Source organism: Alligator sinensis, unplaced genomic scaffold (assembly GCF_000455745.1).
Source record: "Alligator sinensis unplaced genomic scaffold, ASM45574v1 scaffold337_1, whole genome shotgun sequence".
Lineage (NCBI taxonomy): Eukaryota > Metazoa > Chordata > Crocodylia > Alligatoridae > Alligator > Alligator sinensis.
The window spans coordinates 5,814-23,932 of record NW_005841927.1 but is presented as its reverse complement, the minus strand read 5'-3'; the positions used below and the strand labels follow the sequence as shown (position 1 = coordinate 23,932).

The 18,119-nt window shown below is 48.6% G+C and overlaps 1 long non-coding RNA gene across 1 annotated transcript in view; it reads left to right on the top strand.

Annotated features, from left to right (window-relative positions):
* The window catches only part of LOC112549549, a 28,049-nt gene extending 10,443 nt beyond the window's left edge, over window positions 1-17,606 (top strand). The window contains exons 2-3 of the long non-coding RNA XR_003093000.1: window positions 3,192-3,235; window positions 16,191-17,606. This is a non-coding gene — a long non-coding RNA (uncharacterized LOC112549549). The remainder of the gene's footprint in view (window positions 1-3,191; window positions 3,236-16,190) is intronic.
* Window positions 17,607-18,119: the final 513 nt, after the last annotated feature.

Here is an 18,119-nt window from a genome sequence, read left to right as displayed (position 1 = left end):
GAACTCAAATAGTTTTGGGAGGAAACCCACGTCTTTTGGCTTGTGCCCGGGTCTTTCAGCCTGTTCCACCACAGATGTGAGGTGCGCCCACTACTGCAGGACTGCCGTAGGAAAGGTGATAAAAGCTATGCAATATATCCTCTTGTCATTCTCAGCTGGCCGTGGGCCCTTGAACGTCAGCCTGCGGTAGCAGCCCTTGCGTGCTCCCAAACTTTGAGCCCTGCTGTTGTGGTTCGGTGGTAGAGTCCTTGTCTGCCTTAGTGAGACCCAGGTTTGATTCCCAGATGTGCACGTAAATACAGCTGTCGGGGTACCGAACATCTGGACTCGGTCTGACCTCGGTGGTCTACAGGGGCGAAGGTCTGGGCAGCCTCCACCCCTCCATGCTCCTGCCCAGGCAAACATGTTGAAGGTCCTGGTGACCTCGCATGCATACACCATGATCCAGACGGATCAACTGTTGCCTACTAAATTATTTTAGGACCGTCTTGCTGCAGAAGTCCTTCTGAAGTAGTGGATGCTATTGGAGACGGGGAGCTCAACTAGCGGGACCGCTAATCCAGCCCACTAAGGCATTTCCTGGGTTTCTAAATTGAGGCATCCTATTCCCACTCGCATAGTTGCATGGGAGAGGCAGGAACTTCGGCATCCTGACCCAGCTGTACCAGTAGACCTCGGTGCCCTTCCCTACTGCATTGTCTTCTGTAGAATAAGAAGATGATTTTTGCTTCTTTGCTTTAGTGTTGTGCTAGGGAGAAGCCTCTCCCGTTGAGGCTAATATGACTTCCAGCCGTGCTCGGCGGCGGCAGATGTCCTTGCAGTACAGGCACTTGGCAATCGGTGGGGAGAGCGCTGGAAGAATTAGTATTCCAATCACAAATGTGCCCTTTGTAGTAAACAGATCTCAGGGAGCAGAGCCAACGCAGAAGCGTCCTTGAAAGGGAAAAGCAAGCAACATCCCTTGGGGAACGGTGGCAGGAGGGCGGCTGTTTGTCTGACGATGCCCTAGTCGGGAGGGGGCCGTTTCCATTCCTCTCCTGCCTTCGGAGACTGTAGGTATGGAGGCTTGATCTACAGATGTTCTCTACCTTGCCAGCTGAGCTTTGAGGGGATGACGGCTCATCTGGTTTGGGGGGAAGGAGGCTGTAAACCAGCCGGGCTGACCCTGGTGGAAAGCTGCATGTGCAATTCATTCGAGCTCTTGTGTTTTGTCCTTCCAGGTAGTGTCCTCGCCACCGAGCCAAGCGAGAGTGCTTTTGTACCAGTGCTAGCGGGCAGTCTTGGCTGGAATTGCTGCAGAGATGGCAATCTGGAGCCCAGGGGATTGACTAACAAAGTGTTTAGCATGCTGGTTAGGCCTTGGTGTGTTCTGCTTGCTGGGTAGCAGGTGCTATTTCCTATCTTGATACCATGCTATCGCCACCCCGCTATATGGGTTAGAACGGCTCCAACAGGGAGCTGGACCCTAGGCTCTGGTATGGTTTTCCTTGTTTGTGGTGGGCTGATTTTCCTGTTGAAGGGCACTGCTGGAATGGCACCATAGAGAATAAGCAGTTTGGCTCTTTAGACCAAGCATAGCATCATAGAAAATGAGGGTTGAAGAGAGCTCAGGAGGTCACATCTAATCCAAGCTGCTGCTCCAAGCAGGATCAGCCCCAACTACACCATCCCAGCCAAGGCTTGGTCTACCCAAGTCCTATAAACCTCCAAAGATGGAGAGTCCACCACCTCTCTGGGTGACCTGTTCCAGTGCTTCACCTCCCTCCTAAAGAGTTTTTCCTAATATCCAACCTCAACTTCCCTTGCTGCAACTTCCCCACTCCTCAGTTCAGGGAAGTTCTTGCAATACCTTGTAAAAACTCTCCTCCAGCCAAGGTGTTGTCTCCTTTGGTAATGCAGCCTTGTAGTGGCTTCATGTACCCTGTTGATGCTGCTGCACCTTGTGAGATCATAAGGGGGGAAAAAACACACCTTAAAGTGGGAAACCTCCTGGGATTTCTGGTCAGTAAACTATTAGTGCTTCTTGCCTACCAGAGACCAAGGTGAAATGAGAGTATTTTTAGTTTGTTACTGCTGAAGGTTTGAGCAGAAATGATGGATGGTGTCTTCTGGAAATCGCCTGTCTAAGTGGGTCCTGAGCTCACTGTGACTCTTGAAATACCTCTCTCCATACGTTTCATTCACTCCTGACTCTGGTTTTGTCATCAGTCCCTGTGAATTTGTACTGCAAGCTCCTTTGAACAGAGACTCCAGCCTCTTAGTTTTGCACAGTGCTGGATTTAAGCTTAAGCTACTTAAAGCTACAGCTTAAGACCTCACAATATGAGGGGCCTCTAAATAAGAAAAAAGAAAAACTGGACATTTTCATCCTAATATGACAAACATAGACTTATATATGGCTCCACAGTTCTTATGCATATTGAGTTCTTACATTTGTGCAGAAATAACAATGATTCATCTTAAAATTTCATGAAAATCCATTTTCGTGGATTTTGTGCGTTATTTTTATCGTATGGGGCCTCTTAAACTGGATGTAGCTTAGGGCCTCGGCGTGTCATAATCTGGTACTGGTTTAGCACTTGGCTTTTTGTCCTGTTGGGTGCGTAGTTGCTGCCGCAGTCAAACCACATTGATGTGAAGGGACTTGGAAGTTGCATCTTAAACTACTTTTTAAAAAAATTTTGCATGCGTATTATTCTGGATAGGATTGGTGTTGCACTTAGCACCAGGGTAAGAAGGTGTAGAGGTTTTCTGGATGTTACAGGCGTTTCATAGTAGCTAGGGTCAGGAGGGACCTGAACAGATCATCTAGCCTGACCCCCAACCCATTTGGATTTGCAACATGTATTATGCAGAAAAAATGATTGTTGTGCTGTAGTGATTATTTGAGTGGAATAGCAGCAGCAGAAAAAAAAATCAACCCCAAAAACCTGTTCAGACCCATTCCGTGTGACACTGGAAGCTATCTGGGATGAATTTCAATATCACGCTGGGACTTCCTGCTCTGTTACTGCAAAGGAGTGGAGACTCCTTCATCCCCAACCTTACTGGGTGGGACGTCGCCCAGGTTTCATGAGGATGTACGAAGACCTCTTCCGACAGTGAAGCTAAACTAGGCGGTGCCTTTGGTAAAATGCAAGGTTTTCTTTTATCACCTTATGTTTCAATTTTGGTTTTCCTCTCTTTTGCAGTTTTTCACAAAACGAGCGTACCAGAGAAATGGAAGATAACGCTGGTAAGTATTGTTCTGTTACTTTTATTATCAAATCGCTTATATTACTCTCTCTTCACTTTGCTCTCGTTATCCTGAATGTTTTTAAAGAAGTTTCCTACATTTTGAGGCCTGCTGTAGGACAAGACCATCAGAGAGGTCCTGGTTAGGCAGAAATATTAATGTTATAGGAGAGACTAGACTAGGCTTTAAGTAAAAACGTTGCAGATCGGGAATGGGTTTATTTACCTGATTTCACAGGCGAGAGATCAGAATTTGCTTCTCCATTCCCAAAGCACTTTAAATTGGAGCTCCCCCATTTTACAGCTAGGAGAAACAGGGTGTGTCTACATGTGCGCTTTAATGCGCATTAGCCTATTGTAATGCGTATTAAAGCGTCGCAAAAAAGTGCGCTTTTGCTAATGCGCATTACAATAGGCTAATGTGTCCTTTTCCTAGTACCTCATAATGGAAGTACTAAGTTTTAATGCACGTTAACAAAAACGCATTAACGAACATGTAGACGTGCCCTCGGAAGCACAGAGCAGGGAAGTGATGCATCCAAGGCCAGACTGCAAGTCTGCGGCAGAGCAGGGCTGAGATCGTTAGCTCCTAATGCCCAGTTCCATATTTATTTTCATAGATTGTGCTGCCTTGCAAGAGATGGGTTTCTTGCAAAAAACCCCAAGACTTGTAAAGTCACTTCAGGCACTACGTGACTTGCTTGGAGGTAAACTGATCTGTATCTTAGCTAAATCTCACCTGTGATACAAGTAGGGTTTTGGCCACAATTAAAACCAGCTGACTTTGGATAGAGTAAAGACTTTAATGGCACTTCTTTCTAGCTTTTGCCTGAATGGCTGCAGATATGCTCTGAGTAGCCGGACGGTTGCTTTTCCTATGGAAACTGCTTTCTTGCGAGTATCTTATCTTCCCTGCTTCATGAATAGTCTCTCGCTACAGGCACGTTCACCTTACCTCACTCTGAAATGGGAATAGAGGGTTGCCTTGCTCCATTGCTGCCAGCCAACGGGAGAAATTATGAATCATTTAAGGGGAGGTCAGAGCAAATTCTTCTCGATTCGGCACTAGGGGAGGAGAAAACCCTTTAAAATTTCTGTCGTTAACTTCCATTTAAATGGCAGCCACGTATCTGGATAATTGGTGCCTTGTGACGAGCTATGATATAAGCTAAGTAGTCAAGTTGCACGACTACAAAAAACCATCGGTGGACCGTGCTCGTCAAGGCAAACGGTGCCACCCTGAAACGTGGGTACGGAGCAGTCCTCCAAACTGGAGTTTGGTGCCGCGAGGGCAGCAGCCTGTCACGGAGGCTAATTTAGGACTGTGGAAAATTGGTCTGTTGGATCTAATGGCCCAGCTGGAGCAGTGACGGCCCCCTACCTCTGCCAGGGCAGACGTGCAAATTGCTCGTCGCACTAACATTCCCAGTGACAGGAGTTACTGCTGTGCCCTGTAATTAGTGAGCATTTAATTTCTGGTGATCCCGCCCTGTGATTAGGCTCCTTCAGTGAAAAGAGAGCTGTGAATTTAGCTCGGGTTATAGGTGCTCAGTCGGCTGTGGATGTGGAAGCCCTTCTTTTATCCACAAAGCACAGCTCGTCCGGGGCCGGGGCCGGTATCTGCCATCCCAGCGGCGAGCTTCAGCTTGCACCGAAGGTGCTTCGTGGGGGCGACAGGGATGGATGTGCCACCATCTGATCAAACCGCAGTTGCAGTTGCTAAGACTGCCAGCAACCAACTGTGTCCGAATCTCATAATCCATCATTGCCTGTCCCCTGGCAGCCGGGCTCGGACCTCAAACTCATTTTACCGAGGCCAGAAAACAACCCTCAAATTACAGCCACTGTAGTTTACTCCTGGGTTGAAACAGTGATCTGAAGGTGAAAAGCTCCAGCTTTTTTTTCTTTTAATATATTATCGTTTTGCTGACCTTTTGTATAGCATGACTCCCGTCCCTCTCATCTTTGAACAAATTTCAGGGTGCGAACACAAACCAAAAGCACCTTTGTTGCACCAGGATTTCTTTTCCCGTGTCTTGCTTCCATCAGTTGTGGAGTTTTACACAATAGTTTGCACTGTCCATGTCCAACACACTGGGCCTGTCACGTAAGTGGTAGAATAAGCAGACGGGTCTTTGATTATTATATATTTTTTAAAAATTACTTTGCCTTTAAGGAGGGTCATTCTCCAAGTGCTGCTAAGTTCAGGACTCGTGGGTTCTGTTCCTGGCACTGTGACCGGAGACGAGGTAAGGCTGAGCCGTGCGGAGGAGCTGTGCGACTAGCTGAAGTGAGGCTGACGCCCTTTGTTCTTCCAAAGCCTGGTGATGTGATGAACTTCTGTCTGTAACCGGTTGTACATTAACCACGTTCACAACGCTGCATGGCTGGCTTTTGTTTCGACTGCATTGGCACGTGTTCGGAGCTGGTGGGCTCCAAACTGCATTGCAACACACCCCGGCGGCCGCGGGGGCCATACCATTGATCTTGATTCCTGTATAGTCTCCGGGCTTTGCTACCAACTTGCTAGATGGCTGGCTGCCTTGGCTATTGAACATTGGGATTGGCTGCTGCCTTCAGATTTTAATTCGTTTTCACTTCTAAAGGCTGCCCTGTGTGTATAGACAGTGATAGGAGAGTCTTTGGATTAATTGCGGGGCTTAAAGGCATATGGTGTATTATTCTGGATGAACGTTAATGGGTTTTTCTGCACTTGTTAGAGCTCAGGTTTTCCAGCGAGGCAGAGAGGGAGGAATATAAATGCACAGAATAGCCTTGTAGGAACAGTACTAGTGGGTGAGCGATGGTGGGGAACCCATCAAAGCTGGGAAGGAGCTGTAGGAACGGACCCAGGATTTTGTGTAGGCACCAGGGTACTGCCATAATTGGTTTATCACCTTCTCCGTGAATCGGGAGGGAACTTGCCGGTGCTCCCTTAGGTGTTGCCCGATGGAGGAGGAGGGGACGTGCCAACAAGTGGAGCAAAATGTATAGGCAAGAAATGGTGGAGCAAGTGGTCTCCCTGAGAGGCCTTCCAGAGATTGCATTTAAATGAGAACTGCCAAGAAAAATGACTTTAGAGTCCTCAGCCAGCTCTTCGCTCCCTCCCTCCATCTGGGATCCTTCCTGTTGGTGCATGGGGTGAAGGATTGCTAACCTAACGCTCTGCAAGCTGAATATAGATGCCTGCTGGTCGTTGCAGCTCATCCATGGCAGTGTCCTGTCCAGTCCACTCTCCAGTCCCTCCTGCTCACAAATAACTTCTTTCTTTGGTCTCGGCCACACTGCTCTGAGATTTTCAATGTAGGAATCCCATTTTTTTCCTTTGGCATTGAGCTCTAGAGTAAGACCTTAAGAAATAAGTGATTTAAGTGTCTGAGGGGGCAGTGGGAATTTTGCCAAAAGCCCATGGTTATTTGGATGCATTGCTATGGTGTTGGCGTGAAATAACGTGGGGACAAACCTTATATTCACTTGCCGATAACATTTGAACTGGTTATAGTTTAACAGTTGCATGTAGGGCTCATCTGGTCCTTTTAAGCATTTGACTGGTGTGTGGGAAGCATCCCTGTTGGATCCACTTGCCTAACACTGTAGCCTGTAATTATTCTGATGTCAGCTTCTGCCTCCTTCCTCGGCAATTATTAGGATGAACTCCCTGTAGCTTTCCTGTCTCAACTGTGAGCCTGCCTTACCTATCCTACGAGGAGGCAATCATGATGTGCTGTTCATCAAGCAGACGATTCCTACCAAGGTTGTATAGTCTTGCACCTAAAAGCATCTTCTTGTGCTCTGAAAGTGGCACTGCAGATGTTCAGTGTGGTTGTTTTTTTTTTTTTGTGGGGGGGGGGGGTGGGGGGCTTCTTTTCTGTTCCTTATTCAGGATCAACTTTCTCCTCTGTCCCTCTTGGCATCTCGCTGTATCCTGTGTTTCCCAGCTTAAAGGATGCAAGAGGACAGGCAACAAGGAATACTTTTTCAAGTGTCTTGTATCAGCACCTCGTGTAAATTAATGAGCAATTAGTTTTGGAATCGTGCATCCTCAGGGATCGAGTGCAGTAAATGTCTCTTGCTTTTGGAAGCTTAAACTCCAAGACTAGTTAAAGAGGGGACTAGTTAGAGAGTCAAAACGCCCATGTGATTTTGGTCGCTCTGCCTCTGATTCTGTGCTTGATATTTGGCAAGCTGCTTAATTCCCTCTATGTCTTTGCCTGTAAAAGGTGGCAATGTTTTGAGGTGTTTTAAGACCCCCCTGCCTGCCCAGGGGGAAATCAAGAAGTGGAGTATATAATTCAATATACTTGTGTGGGTGGGATAATTTATTTTTTAGACTCAAAACTCGTGAAAGAGGTGGTCTCTTTTATTAGACCAACTAGATATTTGCAAACAAATTATTGTATTTATTTGCAAGCTTTCGGGCACGCTCGCCCTTCATCAGGCACAGGAGAGAGCAGAGGTTGTAAAAAGTTCTCCTAGGTAGAAATGAAGATTCATATTTTTTAGAAGCTTTCTGATTCAAAATGTGCATGGGGAAGTTGTACTCCTCTGAATACATAACCGCTGCTGCCTGGTGCTGAGCGGCCTTCCTGTTTAGAGAGGGGCTCGAGGTTTCGAGCAGTATGGAGCTGTTTCGATTCTACTGTGTCAGGGGAGCTCTAATTGCTGGGTTTTTTTCTTATAACAGAGGTGGTGCGACAGGCAGAGTGATATGACTGGTCAGGTTTGGTTCCAAAGATGCATTGCATTTTATTTGCCTTTGCATCCGGTAGTTAAAAATACCCTTTATTTCACTCTGCTGTTGCTGCCGGCTGCTATGTGGTATGTCTGTGTGTGGGTTTGATCTTGCTTCCCACTGGGATTTCTCACTGCTGCTGCTTTGCCAATATGACCTGCCTGCTCGGTGTCTCTTCCAGGTACAGCAGGGGGATGGAGCAGAAGCCCCCAAGCAGGCAAAGTCTGTTCCCAGCAAACAAAAGCCTGCTAGCAGCAAGTGGGAGCCTGTTTGTTGCCTCTGCTCCAAATGCTTTTATGGCTGTTCCTTTGTGCGTGCTCTTTGCATAAGGAGAAAAACCAACATAAAGGTGGATTTATGAAACCCTTTGTTTAGCAGCAGTTAAAAAAAAAGGTGGGGGAGAGGAGGGGAAATGGTTGGTAGAGTATAAAGGATATATGTTGTAGCCGTGTTGGGTTCGGCAATGGAGACGGCAAAACTCTTGGGGTAGAGGTAATATCTTTTATTAGACCCATTAAATAATAGCAAAAAAAGGTCTTTCTTTACAGATTTTTTTTTCTTTTGTTCAGTAGAGTACAAAACACTTGATTTCTGCCTTGCCGGTCTGATTTCAGCCCAGGTGACTGCAGACGGCCGTCTGATGACAGTCATGTGGCCTGTATGAAATGAGATGGGGGGCCGTTGGTGCAGAGTCTGGTAGAGAAGAAGCCGCCACTTGTAATGGAAAGTCGGGCTAAATTCTCCTTGTAGACTGGACCTCCTTGTCCGGCGCGGTGCACTGTAGCATCGGGGGAAGATGCTTTGAGCAGGAGAGTGTAAGAAAGCTCACAGAGAAGTAAGAAAATCTCTGTTCTGCTTTCTTATTTAAAAAAAAAAGAAAAGAAAAGAAAGAGAAAGGTCGTTCATCTCCAGGGCTGCCTTGTGGCACTTTTGATCTGCTCTTTAAAGAGGGGCCTTTTTTCATGTGAAATTAAATGGAAAGAAATAGGGGCAGGGCATAACATTATGAATCACTCCTTGCTCTTTGCATTTGTCAGAGGTATCAGGTGAACGTGCTGCCCTCTGACTTTTGAAACCAGGAGTTTCTTAACTCTTAGTTCCGCCTTGCTTTGGGTACGGTGAGCAACAGAGCGGGGATCCCCTTCATCCTGAAAGCGTAACCATCGAGTCAGCTGCCTGCGGGTTCATGCAACAACAGTATATATATGTTTTTTGCTAATCATGCACGGCTATCTGGAGGAAATCTGGGTGAAAGCTTTTGCACGGAGAGCGTGGGGATGCTGTTCTGAGTTGTGAGATGAAAGTCCTGGAGATGCTGCGAGTCATCTCCTGTTTTGATCTGTAAAGCCAACCGACTTCCACACCAGGAGAGCGTTACAATACCATTCCTCGTTTAAAATCTACCGAAGGACGATAACTATTTCCATTGGACCGTGTGGCTTTTTAACAGCGTCGTGATGCAGAACGTCCTGGGAAGCATTGCTGCAAGTAATAAAGTTGGCGACGTTTCTAAAACCGGCGGAAGTACACTGCAGCGCATTATCCGCTTGGATTTCTGTTAGTCCTTTGAAGCGTATCTTCTAGTTGGCTCAAATGATTTGCTCGATGGTGGTACACTTGGGGCAGCCAGCTGAGACCTGTACAGCCGTCGCTGCGGTAGTTTCGAGCGGAGCAGGGCAGTTATGCAGCAAAAACGAGCCTTATGGACTATGCTTTTCTGTCCGGATCTGTAGCAGGGTTGAATCTCTAGAGATCCTGAGCTGCTCCTGGACCCCATCTCGAGTAACTGCTTCAAGGGGTAGCCAGTGGTCAGGTCTCCACAGCACGTTACAGGGGGTTCGCCTTGGGGAAACGGGGTTAACGGCCATGCTGGTGGCCTATGTATACGTTTTTAATACTTCAGAAATATTTGAAGTAGTGAAAGTCATTTTGGAAGGGAAATCTTGCAGATGCTGAGCAGTTTGTCCAGTGCAATCGCACTCCCACCTCACTCACGGTACTTCAGGCACTAGAGGCCTCTACTAGTAGCTGTAGTCTGTCTTCCTGCAGATGCAGGCCTACTCCATCCACAGTTAGGCAGCTGTCGTAGCCCTGTAGGAGGGTGTTGGGAGACCTGGACTCTGTTTCTAGTTTTCTTTTTTCACCCTAGTTGACGCTGGTTAGAGCGCTTTAGCTCCTGGTGCCTCACTTTCCCCATCTGTAAAATGGAGCAGAGGCTTGTTGCCCTTGGAGGCAACACTCAGGTGGACTTGAGGGTCCGGTTTGGATTTTTTTTCAAGCCACTGAACATCTGCCCCGTCCTTTTGGTGCCTGTCATGGCCTGGCTGTCTGAAGAATTTAGCTAGGGAAGGTGGTGGGATGAGCAGGGTGTGCGGAGGAGGTTTTGTACGCAGACTAAGCGGGGTGAACTGGTGTTACTCTTTATTTTCCTCCCCCGCAGCTTTTCTGCTTTCCAGCTCATGCTGAATGGCACACGACGGTGGTGGAGCCTTGCCATTAGGCAGACCTGATTTCTTTTATAAGAGGACGTTGTCTCTCATAGCTATTACTGCCTTCACCAGACGCGAAGGGCAATACCTGCCCTGGATCGCGTGAGCTGCGTTGCAGGCTGCCAGCGTGCTGCCGACCCCGTGCCGGTCTGCTTGGTTGCTAACTGATCTTGGTCATCGGCCCTGTTATGCCCTTATCACTTGTTGAAAAATAAGCCCAGTCCTCACTTCTGCAGCTGGCTTTTGTCCCTAAATGCTGCTGAAGTGAAGTGTGGCAAGAAACCTGGAAGAGGCGTCTGGCACTTCCCTCGGCTGTACAGCGCTAGCGGCTCTGGAAGATCGTCGGTGCCCATGATACCAATGAACTTGAAAACCATTGATCATTGCTTGGGATGGGAAGGATGTTTTATCTTCTTTCTAGTACAGGGTGCTTCTGTCTTGCTTCGGAAAGCGGGCATCTTCCACAAGCTTCCTGGGAAAGGAGATTCCAGTTTTACAATACGACTTGTGTTTGTTAATCTGTATGGGAAAAGTCTGCCTTCAAGTTATTCTCCTTCAGCTGCCGGGCTTCAAAGCTTCTTGCAAAGGGTCTGGACGGGAGTATTTATCACTCCCCTCCACGGTGCCGACCTGTCGTTGGCTTTTGTCCTGGCAATGCTTCAGAGAGGAAGGGTTACAGATTTGGGAACGGAGACGCAGGGCACGCAGGTCTCTTGTCGAGACTTGTATATCCCACCCATTTCATTTTGTAGTGCTGATATGCGTGTATTGCTCCAGACCAGGGCTCCTCCAGGCTCGTCTTTGAGGTCATCAGTGCTTCGTGCTTGGGTGGATACGCTCCCATCTCTCTTCCCTCCACCTGAAGCTGAATAAATGATCTCAGCAGCATTTCTGGTTTGGGTTGGAGGTTGCGTATGGGTTCGCTGCAGAGAGAACTCGTACGTTCGGCACCTGAATCGCCCCCCTCGGCCGCGTCGCAGGGGCACCGATTGCAGGACGAGTGTTGAGGGGAGCACGTCTCTCTTCCTAGATGTCTCTTCTCATAGTCTCAGGAAGTCGGAGGACTATCCACTTGTAGCCTGCATCTCTGCAAAATGGAGTTGGAGCGAGGCTGGCTGGGGAGGTGCCAAGAGCCCAAGTTGAAGGTGACGGCGAGCGTGGGAGGATTGCATGGTGCCAGCGTTAGGTCTGCGGCGAAGGGAAGTCCTGTGCGGCAATGCAGAGCCCTGTCCCAGGCGTCTGGGACTCTCAGACTTTCCTGGGAGCACCAGCTGGGAGTGCAGGGAGGTGAGTTGGTTACGTGGGGTTTCTCATTGCTTCTGCTCGGTAGATGCTCGTGAAAACCATTTGAAACGAGCCAGAGGGCTGCCTCCAAGAAAAGATGATCCTGGGTTGGGAAGAAAGTAGAAGCTATTCTTGTCCTTTCCCTTCTTGACCCTCTCTGTCGCCCCACCCGGTTTGTACGGCGAAATCTCTGTCTTGAACTGCAAGTTTAATATCCGCGTAGCTCGTGACAGATCAGCAGTGACCTAGCAGAGCAGATCTCCCCGTTGGGAGAAGGGAGCCCAGTAGCAGGGCTGCAGGTTCAGAGAAGGGGAGAAGTTGCAGGAGAAATGATGCATCCATCAGCTTTGCTCACACTGGGATGAAGGCCTTCCACATGAATGAGTTAATCCTTGCAGTACCTTCAGAGGCAGGGCTCGTCTAATAGACGAGGAGCAACTGAGGCACGCTAGGGGAAGTTCCTTGCCGGAGGTCAAGCAGGGGGACGGGACCAGGACCTTGATCTGGGCCTGATCCAGCGCCTTCACTCACAAGGCGTCTCTGAGAAGCAAACGTGGAGGGGAGGCCGAGATGATTCATTTTCAAGAAGGACTAAAATATCTCATGCGCGAGCATCCTCTCTCTCTTTCTGCTTCGTAGCCGCCGTACCTGCCAGCTGGCCGTTGTGTGACTGCAGACGGGAGAGGAAGCAGCTCACCGGTTTCTCAAGATGCAATTAATTAGCATCATGAAAGTTTAAGATTCCTTACGTGCCGGGCTATTCAAGCACGGCCTAGTGCCCCGAAAAGTCAGGATGAAGCAGAACACGAGGCTCCGTTTTGTGCTCCCTGGTTGCTTTCCTCTTGGTTCTTCTGCAGTCCGGCGCATTCGGGGGTCTTGGACCCGATGGGTACGAGAACAGATCTGTGCTGGCACAGGACTCCTGCCCCTGCACGTAGATAGATAGCTGTCCTCAAAAATAACCAGCAAAAGAACCTGTGCATTCGTGGGCATCATCGCTCCGGCACGGCTGCATGATGCATTTGGGTAATGCTGCGCTTGGGACACGAGAGGGCAGACGTTGCTCAGTTTGGAGCGTCTAGGAAAGGAACAGGTATGTTTAATGGGAGGCGGGTGGAGAAAGAGGAATATCTGAGATTTTCATCGACGAGTTCCCCAGCTGTAACAGAAGGCCCTGCTTTTATTTCCCCTTGATTTGCCATCTGAAATGCATCCCCTTTTGAAAGACTTGCAGGCTTGATTCATTTTAACCTCCTGATGGGGCGACTTCTTAATCTAATGGCGTTCCTTTTTCAGGAAGTAAGATCCCTGCAGGCTCCTTTCCGCATCTGTATGCTAGGCGACTTGAGCAATTTCTGCAAACCAGCGGTATAGAAAACCTGATAGCTTTTGTCCCCGGGTCTTGCAAGGTGATTTAGAGGCAGGGAGACCCAACATCTAAAGGAGGGCCTTGCATTTTAACGGAGGTTTTAGTCCGGTCAATAATTTGAGCTAACTAGTGGGATGTCTTCGTGACATCCCACTAATTTTACTGGGTTTTCAACAGCTGCCCCGTGGATCCGATTGCAGAATCGTGGCCCTTCCTCTGCAGATCAGCTCGCTCGCGCCTCCAGAGAGCGTGCCGTCTAACTGAAACCAGTACTGAAACTGGTACTGCCTCGAAAAGCAGCACAGGAAATTTGTAGTCAAACAATAACAGCCAGGGATGTTGATTTAACTGGCTGCTGGCCAGGGCTAAATCTTGGAGTGTGGCTTGAAAGCAGGCTATAGCTTGAGGATAGGGACAAAAACCTTCCCTGGTGAGCTTCAAAATGTGGAATTTAATAACTTTCAACATCTCCCGTAAGACCGTTGCAGAAAAACAAGGCCAAGTATTTTTTATTTTCCTCTCGTGGTCCCCCCTTTCTCCCCGTCGGGTAGAAAACAGCCCCACATACTGTTTGCTTTGCATGGTTTCCCTCTGCTTGCACGGAGTGGCTGCAATAAGGGCATGCATTTTCAGGGCTGGCCTTCCCGTGAGTCATGGCTTGGCAAAGAGACCGGGCTCTCGAGATTAAGTAATGATCCGCACTGGATGAGTCTGGTAACTTGATTCACAAAGGGCAGGTTACTTTCTGCAGAAGAGGAGCAGTCATTTTTGGTTGGTTTTTTTTCTATTGCACTCTGCATTAACCTGGAATTGGAAGATGTTTTAATACCGACCCTTGCTTTTTTAGTGGCAGGTTGCTGGGCTTTGCATCAGGGGGGACGTAGGGTGCAATCATATTTCAGAAGGACAGTTTTCATGGGATATGCAAGCCAGAGTTTGAAAAAGTATTAAAACCCCCCCAAAAAACAACTTTTTGTTTCAAATGCTGGATGCGGGCACTAATGGAGCGGGTAAGCTCAAGGCACACCAGAAGCGTGCTTACAGAGGCTTATTCTTCCAGGGTACCCCGTGCATTGCTTGGCACTAAGGAATATTTTGCTTTGGGGAGGAAAAGAAAATCTCTTTCTCGGTGTAATTAACTCCAAGTTGCTGACAGCCGTGAATCGCACAACCTTCGTGTGTGGAGGTTACGGGAGGGGGAGTCTCCCACTGAATCGGTGGGACTAGGGCCTCAGGAGTGCTTCTGCAATTAGGTCCAGATGAGGCTGAACACGAAACTAATCCTGTTTTCTCTTTAAAATATGAAGCAAACTGCTTGCTCAGGATAACTCTGTGATGGGATTGTTCCAGGAAGTCTGGCACGCTCGCTCCTCTCCCCTTGTTGGTTTAGCTGCTGCTTGTTTTCCGTCTTCAGAGCAAAGTCGAATCCTTGCAGAGGGAATCGTCCTACTGGGCATTCCTATAGCGCCGTCCTTCACTATTTTTGGAGTTAAATCAAAGTGAATCTGATGATGATGAGACATGACCATGTTGTGGTCAAGGACTGTGAACAAAACCAAACCAGGGGGTAGTGGAGGTCCCTTTCATACTCTGGCTTTATTCTTGTGCTTTGCAGTTACTCAAGTTGATGCGATTTAAAGCACAGGCTTTAGGGTTACGTGGCTGTTATGCTGCGTTATTCATTGTATGTTGAATGGACAGAGCCGAGTTGGGCCGTCGATCCCTGTGAGGCACCCCCCGCTGACTTCTAGTTCTGTCCGCGGTTGCAAAAGAGTAGTTACAGGAAGAAATCGGGTGGCAAAGCGTCCTGCAGGGAGACAAAGATTCAGAACTTCGACTGAGTTTGAAAGTTGGGAGGGGAGGAGCACCTCTCTTGAACCGAGCTGGTGCCCTTTGGAGGTTGAGACCCAGAGAACTGGATTCCTTGCAAAACTATTTTCAGTGTCACCGCAGGAGAATATACGATCCCCTCCGAGTGAGCAGATATTTGCACGCCGCTCCAGACACGTTCACAAATGAAGGAAAGTCTCTTTAGCGGTTGAGTTGGCGTTAGTCCCTAGTCTTTGACTGTAAAGAGAGGATTTTAACCAACTTTAATTTCCATTTGAAATAGTCAGAGAAAATGCAGGTTGGAAGGGACCTCAGGTCACATCTAGTCCAACCCCCTGCTCCAAGCAGGACCAGCCTCATCTACTTCATCCCAGGCAAGGCTTTGTCCAGCCAGGTCTTAAAAGCCTCCAAGGATGGAGACTGCACCACCTCTCTGGGTAACCTGTCCAAGTGCTTCACCTCCCTCCTAGTGAGTTTTTCCTAATATCCAACCTCAACTTCTCTTGCTGCAGACAGAGCCCATTGCTCCTTGCTCCGTCACCTGCCCCCACTGAGAACAGCCCAGCTCCATCCTCTTTGCAACCACCCAGCAGGGAGGTGAAGGCTGCTATTCAATCCCCCCTCGGTCTTCTCTTCTGCAGACTCAATCAGTCCATTTTCCTCAGCCTCTCCTCACAAGTCCTATCCCCCAGCCCCACAACCGTTTTCGTTGCTCTCCGTTGCACTCTCTCCAATTTTGTCCACCTCCTTTCTGTAGTGGGGTGCCCACAGCTGGACACAGGACTCCAGATGTGGCCTCCCCAGTGCTGAATAGAGGGAAGAATCACTGCCCTCCATCTGCTGACAATGCTCCTACCGATGCACTCCAGGATGCCGTCCGCCTTCTTCACAACAGGGGACGCTGCTGGATCTCTTTGTTGGCCGCCACCGAATTGTCCACCGTCACCCCCCGGTCGTTTTCTTCAGAGCTGCTGCCCAGCCCATCAGCCCCCACCCAGCGCCGGCGCACGGGATTGCTCCGTCCTGAGTGCAGGACTTTGCACTTATCCTTATTGAACCTCATGAGGTTTTCTTTTGGTGCGATTCTCCAATTTGTCAAGGTCTCTCTGAATCCTAGCCCTACCCTCCAGTGTATCTGGGTATTAAATGAGTATTAACTTCTTGTTTAGAGTTGTGTCCTAAATTTCCTCAACAGTCTAGGAAAGCAAGGGTTGATGATCACCCCACGTATCTTTTTTTCCCCTTCATATAGAAGCGCTTGAAAGGTCCATGCAACAAGACAGGATTATGCTTCACCCATGCTGTGGTGTCAGAACGGTGCCCCGTGACTGTCTTTGTGGTAGGAGCAGGATGTGGACAGGAGGAGCTGGCAACTCAGGTACAGATGCTCTGAGACTTGGACCCACTTCAAGACTCCCTGCAGCTGGTGAGGTGACGGAGGTGGACGGTATTTCATGGGACCCCTCCAACCCCAGCCACCGTAGTAGCACCCTGACCCTTCATTGCTTCCTCCACGGAGCTCCCTCTTGCATGGAAAAAGCTACTATGAGTGAGAATGAAGTAATCGGAGAACAAACCCAAACACGCCAAGTGTGAGCCGCACTGGTGTGCACACCCCCACCATTAAATACATGCCGTGCACCACATGGAATATCTTCTAACGCCACCTCAGGAATAAACCTGTTAGACGAATCCAGCTCATCGTCCCGTTATGATGGCTCTCGATGCACAAATCTTTCGGGGGGCGACCAGGTGGAGAAGTAGGCACTGTGCATCTCAGCACGGAGCATTGATCCGCTCTCCCCAATCGGTTTCCTCGTGGGTTTATCGTAACGCGAGGAAACCCACATCTGATAGCACTGCTGTGCTGTAGGATATTTCATACCACAGGGTTGCAAAAGGCCCCTCAGCAGATTGCTTGCATTTGAGGCAGGGATTAGTCTGGGGTGCAGCATTGCCCAGATGCCTAGCACCAGAGGTTTGAAATCTATAAAGGCCACGTTGGGCAGGGGCGCAGCGATTCACTTGGGCTAGTTTAGTGATGGGGGATTGTTTGCCCTGCAGCTTGCAGACATAACCTGGGGTTGTACTTTTATTTCATTGGCTTCTAGTAGGATTTGCAGGCAGTGCTGAGACTGTCCAGCTTTTGCCAAGGTGCGTCTGTTCAGGAGTGGTGCTGACGGTCTCCGGAGGGGTTACCCCCTTCTCGGTAGGCGCCTTCGGCTAGGATTTTGGTCAGATGCCATCAGTGGCATCTGGAGAAGGGGTAACTTTGTAGCCAGCTGTATACAAGGATACGATTAGCGGTATCACTTCTTCATCTTGGTGTTATCTCATCTCTAGACCATTTCCTTGAATTATTTAAAATGGCCTTGGCATTGTAAACAGCTATTGTCTACGAGTCTAATGCAATGCATAAGCAGTGTTTGGTCTTTTGAGATTAAGCCCGCGTAATACTTGGCATTTTCCTTCGGTCTCTGCAATGCTTGTACAAACAGCTGGAAGGAACCTCAAATGATCTAGTCCTCTCCCTTCCTCCAGGCAGGGTCATCCCTCCCCAAATCATCCCAAGCAAATGTACGTGTGTCCAACCTGCACGTAAAGGCTTGCAATGTGAACGTTTTGCAACCTAAGCAAGCTGTTCCTGTCCCCTCTGGACACAGAATAGTCTCTCGGCATCCTCCTTTACAACAACGTTTTCTTTTGGATTGGAAAACGGGCGTCTCCCAGTCTTCTCGTTTCTGGACCGTGCATAGACGCTAGGGTTCGTAGATGCTAGGGCTGGCAGGGACCTCGGAAGATCATTGAGTGCAGTCCCAGTTCTTCTGACCTTCCTTGCTTGTCATGTTTTCTAGACTTTTAATTGCTTTTTTTTTTTTGTTCTATTTTGTCCGTGTCTCTCTCTTTTTTGAACAATAGGAGCCCACTGGAGCTCTGCTCTAGGCTCCAGCGCGGGAGGCTAAATGCTTCCTGTGAACGTGCGTCGTGCAGGGGAGCACTCTCAAGTTTTATGAAGTGTGCTTAACTTGGCCAGATCAGCTCCCTAAGTGTTATCTAGTTCCTTAAGTAAATATAGAATAAGGCTTGTATTAACTTGAATCGTCAAGTTGATAAACTGGAATGGTTCCTCTTGGAGCTGTCTTCACACTGAGCAAATATTTATCGGTGTGGTTTCCGAAGG